Below are 17,310 nucleotides of genomic sequence, written 5' to 3' on the forward strand. Positions count from 1 at the left end.
TACGAGATGTTAGAGTGTGGCAATGGCGGTGTGCATGTCTAGGATTGGATCCGAAGGGAGCTTGGTACTTAAGCAGTCCGACGGACTCACCTTATCTTCTTCCTGGTTTCCTACCTGGTGCACAGCTTCCATTCACTTTAACCTACTTTTAAAAGTGTCTTTTACAACACCAACTAAGTTTTCCAAACTAAGTAATACAGAATGTTTTGAACGCTTCGATGTGGCGCATCAGATCCGGTCATAACGTCTAGGCCGGGTTTGGGGTGTTACATACTTGGCAAGCTACCTTGTGGTCGTTCAGAGATTAGTTTGGACAGCTGGCCTATCTGAGTTTCGAGCCCTTGGATCGACGCTTGTTGATTTTTAAGTGCTGTCTCAGTGTTCTAAAAACAAGTTTCCGACATCGAAATAAACTTTGAGAGCATCTCTTCAAGGTTTGGCTTCTTTTCCTATTGGTAGGGTGGTTGTTGGTAGCAAGGAGGTTGTTGTGGTCTTTGATTTCTTTGACCGCCCCACGAGAAATTGGGGTGGTTCCTCTAACCTGCATTATAAGTGTTACTATATGGATTGTTTTGAGGTCGAGGATTATTACCCACGTAGTTTAATTGACCGTTATCCATGTTGTGGCCATAAGGTTGGTATTCCGAATGGTTTATTCCACCGCTACTTGCTTCACACTGCATTACTGGGTGAACCTGTGAAGAATTAAGAAAACCATCAATCTTTTTATTTAAGAGTTCTACCTGATTAGAGAGCATGGTGACCAAATCGACGTTATAAACGCCGGCTGTTTTCGTTGGCATTTTCCTCATGACTTGCCACTGATAGTTATTCAGTGACATCTTTTCTATAAACTCATAGGCATCTTTCAGTGTTTTATTATTGATGGTTCCACCTACTGCTGCGTCAACCATTTGCCGAGTCAAAGGATTTAGACCATTGTGAAATGTTTGCACTTGGAGCCAAAGCGGTAACCCATGGTGATGGCACCTTCTCAAAAGGTCCTTGTATCTCTTCCATGCATCGTAGAGTGTTTATAAATCCATCTGCACAAAAGAAGAGATATCATTACGTAATTTAGTCGTTTTAGCTGGCGGAAAATATTTTAGTAAAAATTTTTCGGTCATTTGTTCCCAAGTAGTAATTGATCCTCGTGGTAACGAGTTCAACCAATGCTTAGCTTTGTTCCTCAATGAAAAGGGAAATAACCGAAGATGAATGGCATCATCAGAAACGCCATTGATTTTAAGTGTATCGCATAGTTCAAAAAAGTTGGCTAAATGAGCTTTGGGATCCTCATCCTGCAAACCATCAAACTGAACAAATTGCTGTATCATTTGAATAGTGTTAGGTTTTAATTCAAAAGTATTTGTAGCTACAGCAGGTCTAACTATGCTCAATTCAGTTTCTGTTAAAGAGGGTTTAGCATAATCATACATAGTGCGTGGAGCAGGATTTTAATTAACGGCAATTGTAGGAGGTAGCTGATTGCCTTGGTTTTCAACCATCTCTTCGGTTGGGGGTTGAGTATCGTCTTCTTGCTCATTCTCCGTGTATCTTAAGCTTCGCCTTATTTCTCTTCGGTTTTTACGTACTGTGCGATCGATTTCTTTTTCAAAAAGTAATAATCCCGACGGGTTTCTTCTAGTCATAAACTATAAAGCGTTCCTAATATCTTAGTTCCCCGGCAACGGCGCCAAAAACTTGATTGCGTGTTTTCGTGATAGGTTTTAAATATTTATAATTAATCGCTCTTGAAACAAACTATTATCGTGATGTAGGCAAGTGTACCTATTGAACAGTAGTATAGTTTTAGCAAGACCGGATTGTCGAACCCAAAGGAACTAAAAATACTAGTAATGACTGTCTTTTTATTATCTAGCCTAAGAATAATGAGGTTTTGTTTTAATTAACTAATTATCTAAACTAAGAACTCACAGAGAAAAGAATTGGGGAATTGCTTTTGGGAAAAATTGATTGACTTAAGACAATACCTAAAAAAAAATCCACCTAGACTTTACTTGTTATTTTGGCTCTGAATCGGATGATTTATTCATTCAACTTGTTCCGTAGAGATCCCTAAGTTATGTTATTATCCCTATTCAAGACTAATAACGTCTAATCCCTAGATTGAATAACCGAGACTTTTCTCTAATTAACACTCTAGGGTTGCATTAACTCGATCTATGGATCCCCTTATTAGGTTTCACCCTAATCCGTCAAAATCTTGTCACCCTATGTCTAGGCGCACAATCAACTCCACTTAATTATGATAAATGTACTCTTAGCCAGGGTCTATTCCTCCTCTGAATAAGAGCTAATCTTGAATCAGTATCCTAGGATATCAAAACAAGAATTAAGAACACATAATTAAGAACAAGTTAAATATTTATCATACGATTCAGAAAATAATAACAAGATTCGTCTTAGGTTTCATTCCCCTTAGGTATTTAGGGGTTTTAGTTCATAACTAAATAAGAAAACATCTCAGAAGAATAAAGAATACAAAACATAAAGAAAACCCAAAGCTCCTGAAGGGAAATTGAGGAGAGATCTTCAGTCTTGATGATGAATCTGGCTTCTGAGATGGATCAATCAGCTTCCTTGGAGTAATTCCTTACTCCCTATTCTCCGCCTCCTTTTTCCTCCTCCTCTAGGGTGTATTTATAGGCTTTGAAATGCCTAAAAACCCTCAAAATTAGCCTTTTCTGAATTGGTCTCAACTTGGGCTCGGCAGAGACATGCCCGTTTAACACGCCCGTGTTCGATTACTTCAGGCCGTGTTTGAGCCTCCCAAATTGACACGGCTATGTAGTCTGCCCGTGTGAGGAGGTCCAGGCCGTGTTTATTTCGTACTTTGGACCATTTTCTCCATTTTTGGCCCGCTTCTTGTTCCTTTCGCTCTCCTATGCTCTCTTAAGTATAAAACATGAAATTAAAGCATTAGGAGTATCGAATTCACCAATTCTAATGAGAAATCATCCATAAAATGCATTAAACATGGGGTAAAAATATGTATAGTTTACGATTTATCACCCGTACCTTACGACGGGCCAGAATACGAGGTATTATCTAACTCGATCACGTACAAACACACGATTCTTAGACATCAAAATTTAGTCAAATTTAAAACTTTTTCGATTCTATAACAAGAACTTCGTAACAAGGGCCTACGAGGTTCGATCCGTCATTTAAAACCATTCGGGAATGTTATGGATCTTTCCACAAACTCTGAAAAATATCACTAGGTACAGGGGCACACGCCCATGTGGGAGGGGCAACATGCCCATGTGACCAACTCGACATGGTCGTGTTGATAGCCCGTATGGCTCACACAACCTAACAATAAATGGACATGCCCGTGTCCTCCACCCATCTGGAATTAATTCTAAATGCACACCAACAGGGGTTTTCATCACGGCCTGACACACGCCCGTGTCCCTGGCCCGTGTCTTTCACATGGCCATGACATGCTCATATCCTAGCCTGTGTGAAAAAACATGGACATTCTGTTTCTAACGTCAACATTTCCAAAATGTCACATGGCCAATGCACACGCCCGTGTGCTAGGCCGTGTCCATTACACGGCTGAGACACATGGCCGTGTCTCTGCTCGAGTGTTTACTGTCATGCATGCTGACTTGAAATATTTACATGCAAGGGATACATGTCTGTACCACACGCCCATAGGGCAGACCGTGTGTCATACACGGCCTACACACACGCCCGTGTGTCTACCCATGTGGACAATATAAGGCTATTTACCAAGCCTCTTTGTCACCCTTTTATACACAACCTACACACAAGTAACCAAAACCAATACATGGCTATCTCATGCAACCAAATCAGCCACAACATACAACATTCCATTAGTGCATTTTACTCATCCATGAAAATAACATCTTCACATATAAATCAAAATGAATATTAGCCATCATTCAAGACTTAATACAAAATGAAGAGTTTCCAATCGAAGCCAACACACTTTTCCAGCTTTCAATGACACGAAACACAAGTCTAGTTCCCTATACATGCCATATTCAAAAATATAAATCAAACTATACCGAAAGCTTTGATTGATAGTGTGATCGATATCTCTACCTTCCGTTGATCCTTGAGCTAGATAGGCGGCACTATAAGAAAATGAAAAAGGAGAGGGAGTAAGCATAAAGCTTAGTAAGTTGCACATAAATAAATATACAACATAACTTTACCATTCATCAACAATATCATAATACACAAGTGGCATAAGCACAACTTACTCATCAGTATTCAATACACCTCATAAAGCATATATCGAGCTCACATTTCATACATACCATATAGGTACCTGTACCACTCACAACATGGTTATATTTTCCTTGTTAACTTGAAATCATACTTTCATCGTTGAACCATTTGAAACATTATCGGATATTCATTTAGCCTCAACATGGGGTCAGGTGCCGATGCCATGTCTTAGACATGGTCTTACACAAGTTTTAGCATATCTGTGCCGATGCCATGTCCCAGACATGGTCTTACACTGATACATCTTGTAGCTGATGCATGTCCCAGACATGTTTTACACTGGCTTACATCTCGGAGCTGAAGCATGTCCCAAACATGTCTTACACTAGCACTCGTCTCAATGCCGATGCCATGTCCCAGACATGGTCTTACATTGGCTTTCATAATATGGCTGATGCATGTCCCAGACATGTCTTACACTAGCTCACACAAGCGACCCAAACGTCATGGCATGAATATCTAATTTATTTCCTAAGGTTCATTCGGGAATTCTACTGACTCTATACTCATCACATTATCTCATTCCCACAATCAAGCAATTCATGCTATAATACTTTCAATACAATTCAAACATATACATTATCAATGTATTTATATTATTTACATACAACTTACCTTGGATTACAAAATGTTGCGACTAGTCAGTTTAGTCTATTTGCTTGGCTTTCCCCCGGTCTAGGTTCGGACTCGGTATTTTTTAATCTATAATAACAAAATGCACTTATTTAGTCACTTTATCAATCTAGGCACTCTACAATACATAATTGGGCAAAATGACCAATTTGCCCCTATACTTTTGCAAAATGACCATTTTACCCCTAAGCCCGAAAATTGATTTTTATCAAATTTCTTCTCATCTTAAGCCTAGCCAAACCTTTACTACTCTTATAGCAACTCCAATTTCGCACTATTTCACACATTTATCACCTATTTTACAACTTATGCAAAATAGTCCTTTTAGGTGTTTTCGTGCAACACCTTTCACAAAAGTTGGTTATAAGACACCCAAGACTCATTTTCTTCCACAAAAACTCAGCAACCATTACAAATCCTTTCATGAAAAAGCCCTAAACTCTTATCATTTTGCAAAATAGTACCCTCATTTGAAAGCTTATGCTTCAAGGGTCTCAATAGTATAAAAATATTCAAGAAAAGCCTTAAAAATCACTTACTTGCGAGAGGAATGAGTTGCTGAATTTTTAAAGCTCAAAACCCCTAAAAATGGCTAAAAAATCGGTGGTAAAGAAGAAATAAAGAAAGAAAAAGATGATAACTAGGCTTAGGGCATTATTATATCCTACATTATGTTATCAACTTACCTAATGTTGACTTTTCAACATTTTTACCTCCCATGGCCAACCAAGCTATCCCAATAGGGTCTAGTTGCCCTCTAAAGACCTCCAATTTTTATTCTCTAGCTATTTGACGCTTTTAGCTATCAATTTAGGACTTTTGCATTTTATGCGATTTAGTCATTTTTCTCAAGTGGACTCGCAAACGTTAAAATTACTTCACCAAATTTTCCATGGATTCATATAATCATGCTATAACATCAAAATAATAATGGAATATTTATTTGAATCCAGATTTGTGGTCCCAAGACTACTATTTTGACTAGGCCCAAAATCGGGTTGTTACATCATGTCTACGAACACATGCTTGTGGACTCAAGTTTGCGAATCCCTACCTGTCATGGTATATACAAATCTATACTTACAGATAGTTCTTGGGGACTCACGTTCGATGATTATTTCTCATCCAATCGTGCTTGGAGAACTCAGGCCCACAAACTCACACTATGCCGCAGACTTGTACTTGGAGGACTTAATTTCATTAATGTTTGTATCACAGAGTACTACAAACTGTATTAGCTTACAATAAAGTTATTATGGACTCATACTTGCGGATAATCTGACGAACTCATTACTGGATGATAATCCATGTGGACTCTTGTTTGAATGATGGTCTTGGCAGACTCACACTCATTTCCTTTGGAGGAACTAAACCTGCGAATACATACTTAGTGAACTTGTACACTTAGGTTCATGTTTCATGGATGATTCTTTTAGACCTATGCTTGGTTGATTATCATATATGTAGACTCATTATGGTGTGGACATGTAACAACTTGATTTTCAATTGTGTCAGAAATAGTGCTTTCAGGACCACAATCATGACATGTCAGTCTGTAAATATTAATTATTTAATATTTACAAAATTATATGTGTCGTATTGAAATTTGGTTAAAAATTTTTGATGTTTAGATAGTTAATTAATTAAATAGGACTAAATAGTAAAAGTTAAAAAGTTAGTGCTATTATTCAATAGTGTTAAATAGTTAATGAAAGATGAAGGGAAAGAGTTGAATGGTAATTAAACCATATAATAAGTTGGTGGACAAATATGGACTAAGTTTGGTTGACTGTTACTTTATATTATAAGGGTAAATAAGAATCAGGTAATTAAATCATAGAAAAACATAAAAGAAAAACGAATGAAGTTATCATCTTTTTGGTGTTCTTGCTGAAATTAGAGAAAAGATTAGCCATAGTTAGAGCTTGGATGTTTGGTTCTTTAATGTTCATGTATCTAAGTATATTTTTTATTCGTTTTTCATGAATTTTATGTTTTTGGAATTGTTTTAGCTCATCTAGCTAACTCGAGTATTAATTTATTAAATTATTAAATGTTTTGGAAGATGTCATTGATGAATATTGTAGATTTTGAAGTTTAATGGTGGATTACTATGCTTGGATGTTAAATAGAAATATTTTGTTAAGAGATTTTTAATGATTTTAAGTTTAGGGATTTATTTGCAAATAAATTAAAATAAGTAGGGTTTCCATGAGAAATTTTAGCATGGGTGGATCGATCAAGGATGTAAATGGATACGACACAAATGTTTAGGGTCTAATTGTGAAAATAGACTCATTTTAATATTGAAGACTAAATTGAATGAAGTGTAAATCATACTTATTTAATCACACGGACTTACCTCAAATGCAATTTCGGCTAATTATTCTCTTTTTATCCTTAAGCACGTACTTTCTCGATTTTTCTTGATCTAACATGATGAAATTTACTCATTTAATCACTAAATAAATTTGGACAATCAAAATTCACATTTTTTGCAAAATGATCATTTTGCCCTTAGACTTTCACAAAATGACCATTTTACCCCTAGGTCCAGAAATTGATTTTTATCGAATTTCCTTATTAGCCAAGCCTAACCGACCATTTATTAATCTTATGGTAACCCCAAATTTCCACTATTTCACACAATTACAACCTATTTTCTAACTTTTACAAAATGGCCCTTTTAGGTGTTTACCATGAAAATCACTTTACAAAAGTTGTTTATTTCACAACCATAACTCATGTTATTCCATAAAATTTCAGTTAACAACACATATGCTTTCATGGCAAAACCCTAGACTCTCAACCATTTTGCAAAATAGTCCCCTCAATAGCTAGATTAAGCTTTAGGGGTCCCAAAAATGTAAAAATCATCAAGAAAAGTCATCAAAATCACTTACTTGCAAGAGAACTAAGTGGCTGAAAGTTTAGGCTCTTAAAACCCTTTTGTTTTCTGCCATTTTCGGTGGGGAAGAAGAAAGAAGAAAAGATGATACCTTTCGTTTTATTTTATTCTATTTCTAGTCAAAATTAAGTTACCAACCACACCTAATTTTGACTTTTCTACTTTCTTTCTCTCTATGGCCGGCCAAGCCTTTCTTAAGGGTCCATTTTCTCTTTAAAGACCCCAAATTTTGGTTCTCTAGCTATTTAACATATTTATCTAGCAAAACAAAACTTGTGCCCTTAATGCGATTTAATCCTTTTTCTCAATTAAACTAGCAATAATTAAAATTATTTCACCAAAATTTTCATGCACTCATATAATCATGCGATAACACATAAAATAACATTAAAAATAATTTCTCTGGCGCCAAAATAGTGGCTTTGAAATCATTGTTTCGTGTAGGCCCAAAATCGGGTTGTTACAATATCGAATCAAACTTGAAGAATTACACTATCCTCAAGACACTTTTGGTAGATTTTGTAAACATTGTGGCTTATATGGCATGTAATAAAGCAATGGTTATTATGCTATATCTCATAGTTATGCAAGTTTGTTTGGTATTTGGAGATAGAATGGTAGTCATTGAGTTTTAGTATTTGGTGTTTGATGTTTTGAATATGAATTTTAGTAAGTATGCTTGTTATAAATTAAGCTAAATTTGTGTGAATGATCATGGAATGATATGTGTCATTCAAACTTGGTATAAAATGGTCTAAATGGCTTGTTCTGTTCATGTTGAGACTTGTAAATGATAGCTAAGTGATGTTTTTGATATGGGCATTATAATGTGATCTTAAGTAATTGAAAATGACGTTGTTTAAAGGTTTACTTATAGACTTGTGAACATGTATTATGAATTGGTTTAGGTACCTATGCAATTGGGTGAGGAAATAGCATGATTTGGTCATTTTTGGGAACACAAGGCTTGGGACACTGATTGTTACATGCCCGTGTATCACACACGGATAGCCCACACGAGCGTGTGCCCTAAGCATGTTAGGTACAGGATTCACACAACCTAAGACACAGGCGTGTGAGCTAAGTCAGTGAGTTACACAGGTGAGCACACAGTTGGACACACAGGCATGTGGGGTAGTCAAATGGGCGTGTGGGATAGCCATACGACCATGTTTAGAGCCTCACGGCCTTGACACATAATCATGTGACCTCTATATGTGAAAGTTTTTAGTTTTTCCTCAAATATTCTGATTAGTTCTGATTTGGTCTCCTATTGCTCAAAAGATATTTTTAAGGCCACGTAGGCTCGATTTAAGGCCCATAAATTCATGATTTATTCTATTTTGAATTTCTTATGTATTTATGAAATTAATTTGAAAATTAATTGTTATTCGCTATAAAACGTTCTGTTATGTATAGTAATACTCCGTAACCTTATTCTGGCGACGAAAATCGATTATGGGTGTCACAATTAGTGGTATCAGAGCCAAGTTTAGTCGATTCTTCGACTGAATGTAGTGTGTTTAAAGTTTAGATATTACATGCCATATAAACCTATGATAGTGTGATATTGATTGATCCGATCTAACCCCTATTTCCTTGTATACTTTAAAGATGTCATCTAATTCTGAACGTGATAAAACTTATGAAGTAGACAATAATATTCTGACTACTGATTCTCGTGCAAGTCATAGTATACCAATTCTATCGATGTCAGAAAATAAAGTTTAAAATATGTTTTTCGACTTAATGAGACAATGGTTTTATGGGTTTATAAGAAACAACCAAGCAGCTTAACGACCTCCACCCCCTACTGTACCCTCTACTGTACCTTCTGTACTGCCACCACCCCCTCTGATAGTTGAATCGAGCCAGCATGTTCCGGTTGATAAAGTGAAAATATATGGGACTGAAGAATTTCGAGGTAGAATTGATGATGATCTATCAAAAGTTGAATACTGGTTAGAAAACATTCAACGGGTTTTTGATGAGATGACTAGTCCTCTTGTGGATTATCTTAGATGTGCAACATCACTGTTAAAAGAAAAGGCTTATAATTGGTGGTCGACGCTGATAGTGGTGGTACCCAGGGATAATATTAATTGATAATTTTTCAAAACTAAATTTTAAAAAAAGTACATCAGCAAGAGGTATCGGGATAGGAAAAAGTGTAACACCCTTAGCCCGTAGCCGTCCGCCGAATTAGAGCTACGGAGCATTACCGGAGCATAACGTCATACAATGAACAATTTAATCCATAAAAATCACAAGGTAAAACATAACAATATAAAACCAAAACATACATATGGACCCTTATACGAGCCCTCGAGGCTCAAAATAAACATTGGAAACTATTCTGGACTAAATCACAAACATATGAAATTTTTCAAAAAAAGTCAAATTTTCAACCAAGGGTCACACGGCCTAAATACATGCTCGTGTTTTAGGCCGTGTGGGCATTTGAAATAGGGACACACGGCCCTGTCCCTGCCCGTGTCCATACTCGTGTAACTTACTAACTTGGGCCACACGGCCAAGTCACACGCTCGTGTGCTAGGCCATATGCTAGGCCGTGTAGCGGCCTGACTTGCAGTCCTTTTAAAGCTACAGGGGACACATGGCCGTGTGTCACACACGGCTGAGGCACACGCACATGTCTCTGCCCGTGTGGATGAAAAATAGGTCATTTCCAAGTCATTTTTCTCACCCAAACTCACAAATCATGCACAAGCCAGTTGTACCTAAAATCAATCATTCAAAACTCACTTTGCATATGCATATCCAAGGTTAATCAACCTAAAATATAACCATTCAACCAATATGCCAAAATGACACCTCAATTCAACAAAACAATTTTACTTAAACACCTAACCAATTCAATCCACAACTAAACTACTAATTAAATAAATTCAGTAACACATTTTTCATCATGATCTTATACCAAAAGTTCATAAGAAACCATGCAAAAATGACCATTTCTCACCTAACATTGCACCGCACTAATATGGCCAAAGATGCTTACTTCCAAAATACCAAAAACTAACCATTTTCAACATTATGCCACATTCATTCCACATCAACCCTTAACCAACACAAAATACCATATAGTCATAATAACATACCAACTAATTTATCAACCAAAATAATATATATACAAGCCACACATAATGGCTAAATTCATTAAACAAGACACCTATACATGCCATTCTAACCATGATTCAAAATCTTCAAAATATAATGATATAACCGATGGATAGTGTAATGGATCTCTGACAAGCTTCTAAACCGTACAAACCTACGATTAACTAGAATCATAAGAGAAAATAACACAAGTAAGCATAAAATGCTTAGTAAGTTCGTAAATCATTAACATTACATACCATTTCATTATAAAAGCTTAAAAGCGAATGGTGAACATATCCAACATTGCTTGGCACAAGCCTAAGCACCAACAACAATTCTCAAGTATAATTAGCATATAAATTAACCGAACTCATTATACAACAAAGAGCTTCATTAACCTTTCATGTAAACATTCATTCTATTATAAAAATACTAAAATCTTTAATCAATATCTTACCATACCTTTCCCAGGCTTTCATGACATTATAAGTCGATGCTTATACCGATCCTTCACTTTTTGTATACCTGTTGAACCATTAGAATATTATCAGATGCACAGGAATTTCGCACACTAAGTGCCCACATGCGGTCAAACCACTGCTAACTCATATCTCATATCAATGCTCTCCTTCAAGCCATAAATGGGTCTGCTCACACAAGCTGTCAGTCAAGATATAGCTACATGGTGCTGCTCACACAAGCTGTCAAGTAACCGCAACACATGTCAAAAACTCAGCCAAAGGTAGGACGTGTGAGACCAGCACTATAACATCCCTAACCCGTATCCATTACCGAACTAGGGTTATGAGGCATTACTATATAAAACACAGTTCAGCACAATCATTCCTTACCTTTCGTACCCCAAAGAATTACTAAACATTTAAAATTTATCAAATTTAGATATCCACAATTCACTTATTATAAATTCGTATACATGAATCATAATTCCTATTCAAAAATAATCATACCTTACTGAACATGTATCGGAAATAAGCACTTTTCAAAAATTCCAACTAATTCAGTTCGAACATATATCATAACCCAACTGATCATGTTCATAATTACTAAATTCGAACCAAACTTGCATATATATCAAAGACATGTTCACATATTTAATACTTCCAATATTCAATACCCTATCTCCATCACATTAATGCCATTTTCATAATTAAATCATATTCCATCATATATCATTACACTTCATACTTTGAACATATGCCAATTTTTATCTTATTAATTGTATATCAAACATATCATTTGATAACTTCTGTACAAGCTCATAATAAAACCAGTTGAATCATATTACATAAACTATGATGCAATCACATATGAAACTTAAATACATTAAAACATGGCTGAACATACTAATGATGCATATATACAAATGCGTAATTCATCCTAAAAATAAAAGTCATACTTAACACTTGAACACGAATAACACTCCAATGTGCATCTAATTCATATCTATATTAATATACCTAAACTTCATATTTTATCCTATTAACTAATCTTTATTTTGATCTCACCATTATCAATATCATAAGCATATCAAATTGAATTCAATATCATATTCAGATTTACAACCACACATGAATGTATACCTATATTGGTATTAGCAACAACTTGACATTTTTAACTATCCATTAAAACTAACCCAAAACATACTTAATCATTACTATCATTTACCATTTGAATCCATACAAAAACAATCAACCCAAACAATCATGAAACATATTCATTACTTACCACTTAGCAATCGAACCTGTTAAGTTAATATACCATTATCCATCACTCTAATTATACCACATTTCATATTTCCAAAATGAGCTAACTATTAAACTGATTACCAAAACCAAACTCATCAAACATTTTAATTAAGAACATGTAAAACCAAACTTAAGCATAATAAACAAGCCATTTTCGCAAGGCTTTAAATACATACTCATTCAAAATAATTAACTCCAAGACTAGCCTATACATGCCACATAACCGAGTCTCATGTGATGTCGTCTCCATCGACTTCCAACCTGAGCAGATCTCTAAAAATCTATAAACATAGGAAAAACACACAAAATAAGCCTTGAGAGCTTAGTAAGCTATAAGAAAATAAGTAACTCAATGACAATAACAATTCAATTACCAAACCAATTTATACTATCATAATCACGTTTAACTTCAAACTTATAATTTCATATAATACATATACTTTCATTTTGCCAAATATCCATACAACTAATATTAATATATAATTCAAATTCCCAAAGCCACAATGTCAATAATTAACCGAATATACATAAACTCATATGCATATATTCATGGATCATTTCATAATTATTCTTACTTTATATCATTAAGGCTGTACATAATCATTTATATAAGTTTGCACATAGGTCACAATATGATATCACTATACTTAACCTTTGGATGAATGTACTGTATCTATTTTCGAGGTAACATTCAATTTCAAAACCATAGTACCATTATATAGTCGAATATATATACACCCATAAACATATATTCCTGAATCAAACTTTAACACCACGTAATTACACTTAACTTATGGCTGAATATACTTCACAATTACTCACAAATTCAAACTAACATCATACATATGTTTATATTACATATCAAATAATCAACTTACCTTATTTTCAAATAGGTAATCAACTATCACATACCTAGTCACTTAGCCCGATTTATACTTTTGTACACAACTTATATTTGCCAGTTTAACCATTCGAAATTGGATAGGACACTCAAATAATCACATACATCGTACAATGCGAACGTCCCAGACGTTGTCTTACATGTAATCACATATCGATGCCACTGTCCCAGACAGGGTATTACTTGCACACATATATAGGAGTCACATATCAATGCCATGGTCTTACTCGCACATCACATATCAGAATCCTATGTCATGACATATATGTCCGGATATAATGCCTTTGGGACATAGCCCGGATATAGCAACTCGCACAAATGCCTTCGGATCTTAGTCCGGTTATCATCCGAATAATCATGCACATATGTCCACAAATCATAACACATCTTTATTTCGTTTTCATTACTAGAACTCAGACACAAGGCACTTATCTACCATTACCATTTTCGGCTCAATAACCACATACAAAGAGCATGGTTTTGATTTGGTATATAACATGATCTAATAGAATTATAATCTAAGTTCCATTACTCGAAAACTTACCTCGAATGTTGTCGAACGATTTCAACGGCTATTCAATTACTTTTTCCTTCCCTTTATCGGATTTAGTCCCCCTTTGCTCTTGAGCTTAAGTTCAACAAATTTTAAACTAGTCATGAATCGACTACTCAAGTATTACTTTCAGAATATAATACATATAGATTCGACTTTCACACATATAGATTATAGTAAGCTTTATAAAAATCAATAAATAATTCATTAGCAAATTTTCATTAATGTTTACAATATAATTACAATTTCCCTATAAGCTGACTTCCTGAGCAACAGTCACTAAAGTTTTTATAAATGGAGCTACGAAACTCCAAATCAATTGCCGTATATTTTTCTTGACAGAAGACTCATTTATATATTATCCATAAAATTTTCAAAATTTTTAGTTTAGCCCAACAATACCAGATTTTACTTAAAGTTCACCTTGTTTCACTGTTTGACTAAACTGACTACTCTTCGCTACGAATCAAATTTCTCATTGTCCAGAATTCAAAATATGCTCTCTTTCTTTCATTTGAAACTAGACTCATTAAGGAGTCTAAACATATAAATTTTATCTTAGGGCCATTTTTGTACAATTTATACTGATTTTATACAAACAGAACAGAGAATCTAGTAGTCATTTTGACTCAGCCCCACAATACTTCAACTATCTCAAGATCGGTAACTCTTTTTTTTTTTATAGTTTCTTTTGTAAGAAACTAGACTCTTCAAGATTTAATGACATGATTTATTTAGCTTCTAACTCAACTCTTACAAATTATGGCGATTTTCCAAAATCACCTTACTGCTGCTGTCCCCAAGCAGATTATTACCAAATCAAATACTAACATTTGCATTTCACCTTAATAGCTAGCTTAGCAAACCTTAATTTAACATATAATTCACACATATCACATTCCAAGCATTCACTCTATTCTATCACTTAAGGTACAAACATTACTCAATAACTTCCTAATTCAAATTCGGCAACTACACCAAGATCATCTTAACTCGTTTCTCATCTTGCTAACAAAAACATAGTAAAGCAAATCTTCATACACAATGGTTATCAATTCATCCATTCACTAGGGACATAACCTAATGTTCAATAACAACCCCTCCTTTATCAAGTACACATTCGGCCTTGGTACATAATAAGGTAGTCGATTCCTTTCCCTTTAGCACCCATTGCTCACATAAGATTATTTGTATAGCTCAAACACTCATCTATCTTTGCTCATCTAAATTTAACATGGAACAACAAAATTTACCATTGTCAAATACCATAGCCGAAAGCCCTAGTCCATAACACAAATCAAAATTTCTACATGGGTTACCAAAGTAGCTTGGTATCTTACTCAAGATTAACCAAAATTTCATGAACTAATATAAACTTCTTACCTTGCTATTAGCCTAGGATGACCGAATGCCTCCCTCCCAACTTCCTCTTTACAATTGGCCAAGAAGAACCAAGGATACAAGCTTTGTTTTCATTACTTTTCTTTTTATTCTTTCTTTTATTTATTTCCTTTCTTTTGCATAAAATAATGGCCATTTAATTAAGATTTAGAACATATTATATATATGTGACCATCATGGCCGGCCACCACTTATAAAAAATGGGGTATTTGACATGCAAGTACAATTATTTGCAACATGCATAAATGGGCCACTTTACATTAGCCTAGCACATTTCTAAATTTTCTCACATAAGTCCTATTTAATAAAATTCACTTACAATTAACAAAATTCAAACATGAAATTTTCACACATGCATATATACATATAATAAAGATCAAATATGACGGTCAATTATTTTTATGACTCGGTTTAGTGGTCCCAAAACCACTTTCCGACTAGGGTCAATTTAGGGCTGTCACATTCTACTTAGAGCATTAGCCACTACATTTGCTTTACCCTGATGATAATCAATAATCAAACCATAATCTTTCAGCAACTCAAGCCATCAGCGCTGTATTAGATTCAAGTCTTTCTACGACATTAAATACTTCAAACTCTTATTATCGGTATAAATGTGACATTTTTCACTTCACAAATAGTGTCACCAAATCTTCAATGCAAACACAATTGATGCCAATTCTAAATCATGTGTCGGATAGTTCTTTTCATGTGGCTTTAATTGTTTGGAAGCATAAGCTATCACTTTATCTTCCTGCATCAAAACACAACCTAAACCATTGAAAGATGCATCACTAAAATTTACAAATTCTTTACTCGACTCAGGCTGAACTAAAACTGGTGCCTCGATCAACAGTGCTTTCAACTCATTGAAACTTTGCTAAAATTTCTCATACCATTTGAACTTTACATCCTTCTGTAATAAACGTTTCATCGGAGTAGCTATCATTGAGAATCCTTTAACAAATCTTCTGTAATAACCGGCTAATACTAGAAAACTTCTAACTTTCGATATGTTTTTTGGAGGTTTCCAATCAACAACTGTTGAAATTTTACTCGGATCCACTCTAATGCCTTCAACTGATACTATATGTCCTAGAAAACTGACTTCCTGAAGCTAAAATTCACATTTACTAAATTTGAAAACAAATGTTTCTCATTTAGGGTCTGCAATACAATCCTCAAATGCTCAACATGCTCAGTCTCATCTCAAGAATAAATAAGAATATCATCAATAAAAACCAAGACGAATCATCTAAATATGGTCTGAAAATTCTATTCATTAAATCCATAAATATTGCAGGTGCGTTAGTTAACCAAAATGGCATCACAAGAAATTCATAGTGTCTATACCTGGTCCTGAACGCAGTTTTCGTCACATCCAAATCTTTAACTCGCAACTGATAATAACCAAAACGTAAATCAATCTTTGAAAAAACCATGGCACCTTTCAACTAATAAAATAAATTTTCAATTCATGGAAATGGGTACTTATTCTTGATTGCAACTTTGTTGAGCTGTTGATAATCGATACACAATCTCATCAATCTATATTTTTTCTTAATGAACAAAACCGGTGCACCCTAAAGGTGAAAGAACTAGGTCGTGCAAAACATCTATCTATTAACTCTTGCAACTAAGCTTTCAACTCTTTCAACTCTGTAGGAGTTCTGTACGGAGCTATTAATATCGGTGATGTTCCTGGTACGAACTCAATAGCAAATTCGACCTCTCT

The 17,310-nt window shown here is 34.9% G+C and overlaps 1 non-coding gene across 1 annotated transcript; it reads left to right on the forward strand.

The window, feature by feature from the left end:
* Positions 1 to 972: 972 nt before the first annotated feature.
* LOC121205450 (small nucleolar RNA R71) lies at positions 973 to 1,079 on the forward strand. Its single transcript, XR_005900527.1, has one exon. It is a non-coding gene; the product is annotated as a small nucleolar RNA R71 (small nucleolar RNA).
* The last annotated feature ends 16,231 nt before the right edge of the window (positions 1,080 to 17,310 follow it).

This window comes from Gossypium hirsutum, chromosome A08 (genome assembly GCF_007990345.1).
Source record: "Gossypium hirsutum isolate 1008001.06 chromosome A08, Gossypium_hirsutum_v2.1, whole genome shotgun sequence".
NCBI lineage: Eukaryota > Viridiplantae > Streptophyta > Magnoliopsida > Malvales > Malvaceae > Gossypium > Gossypium hirsutum.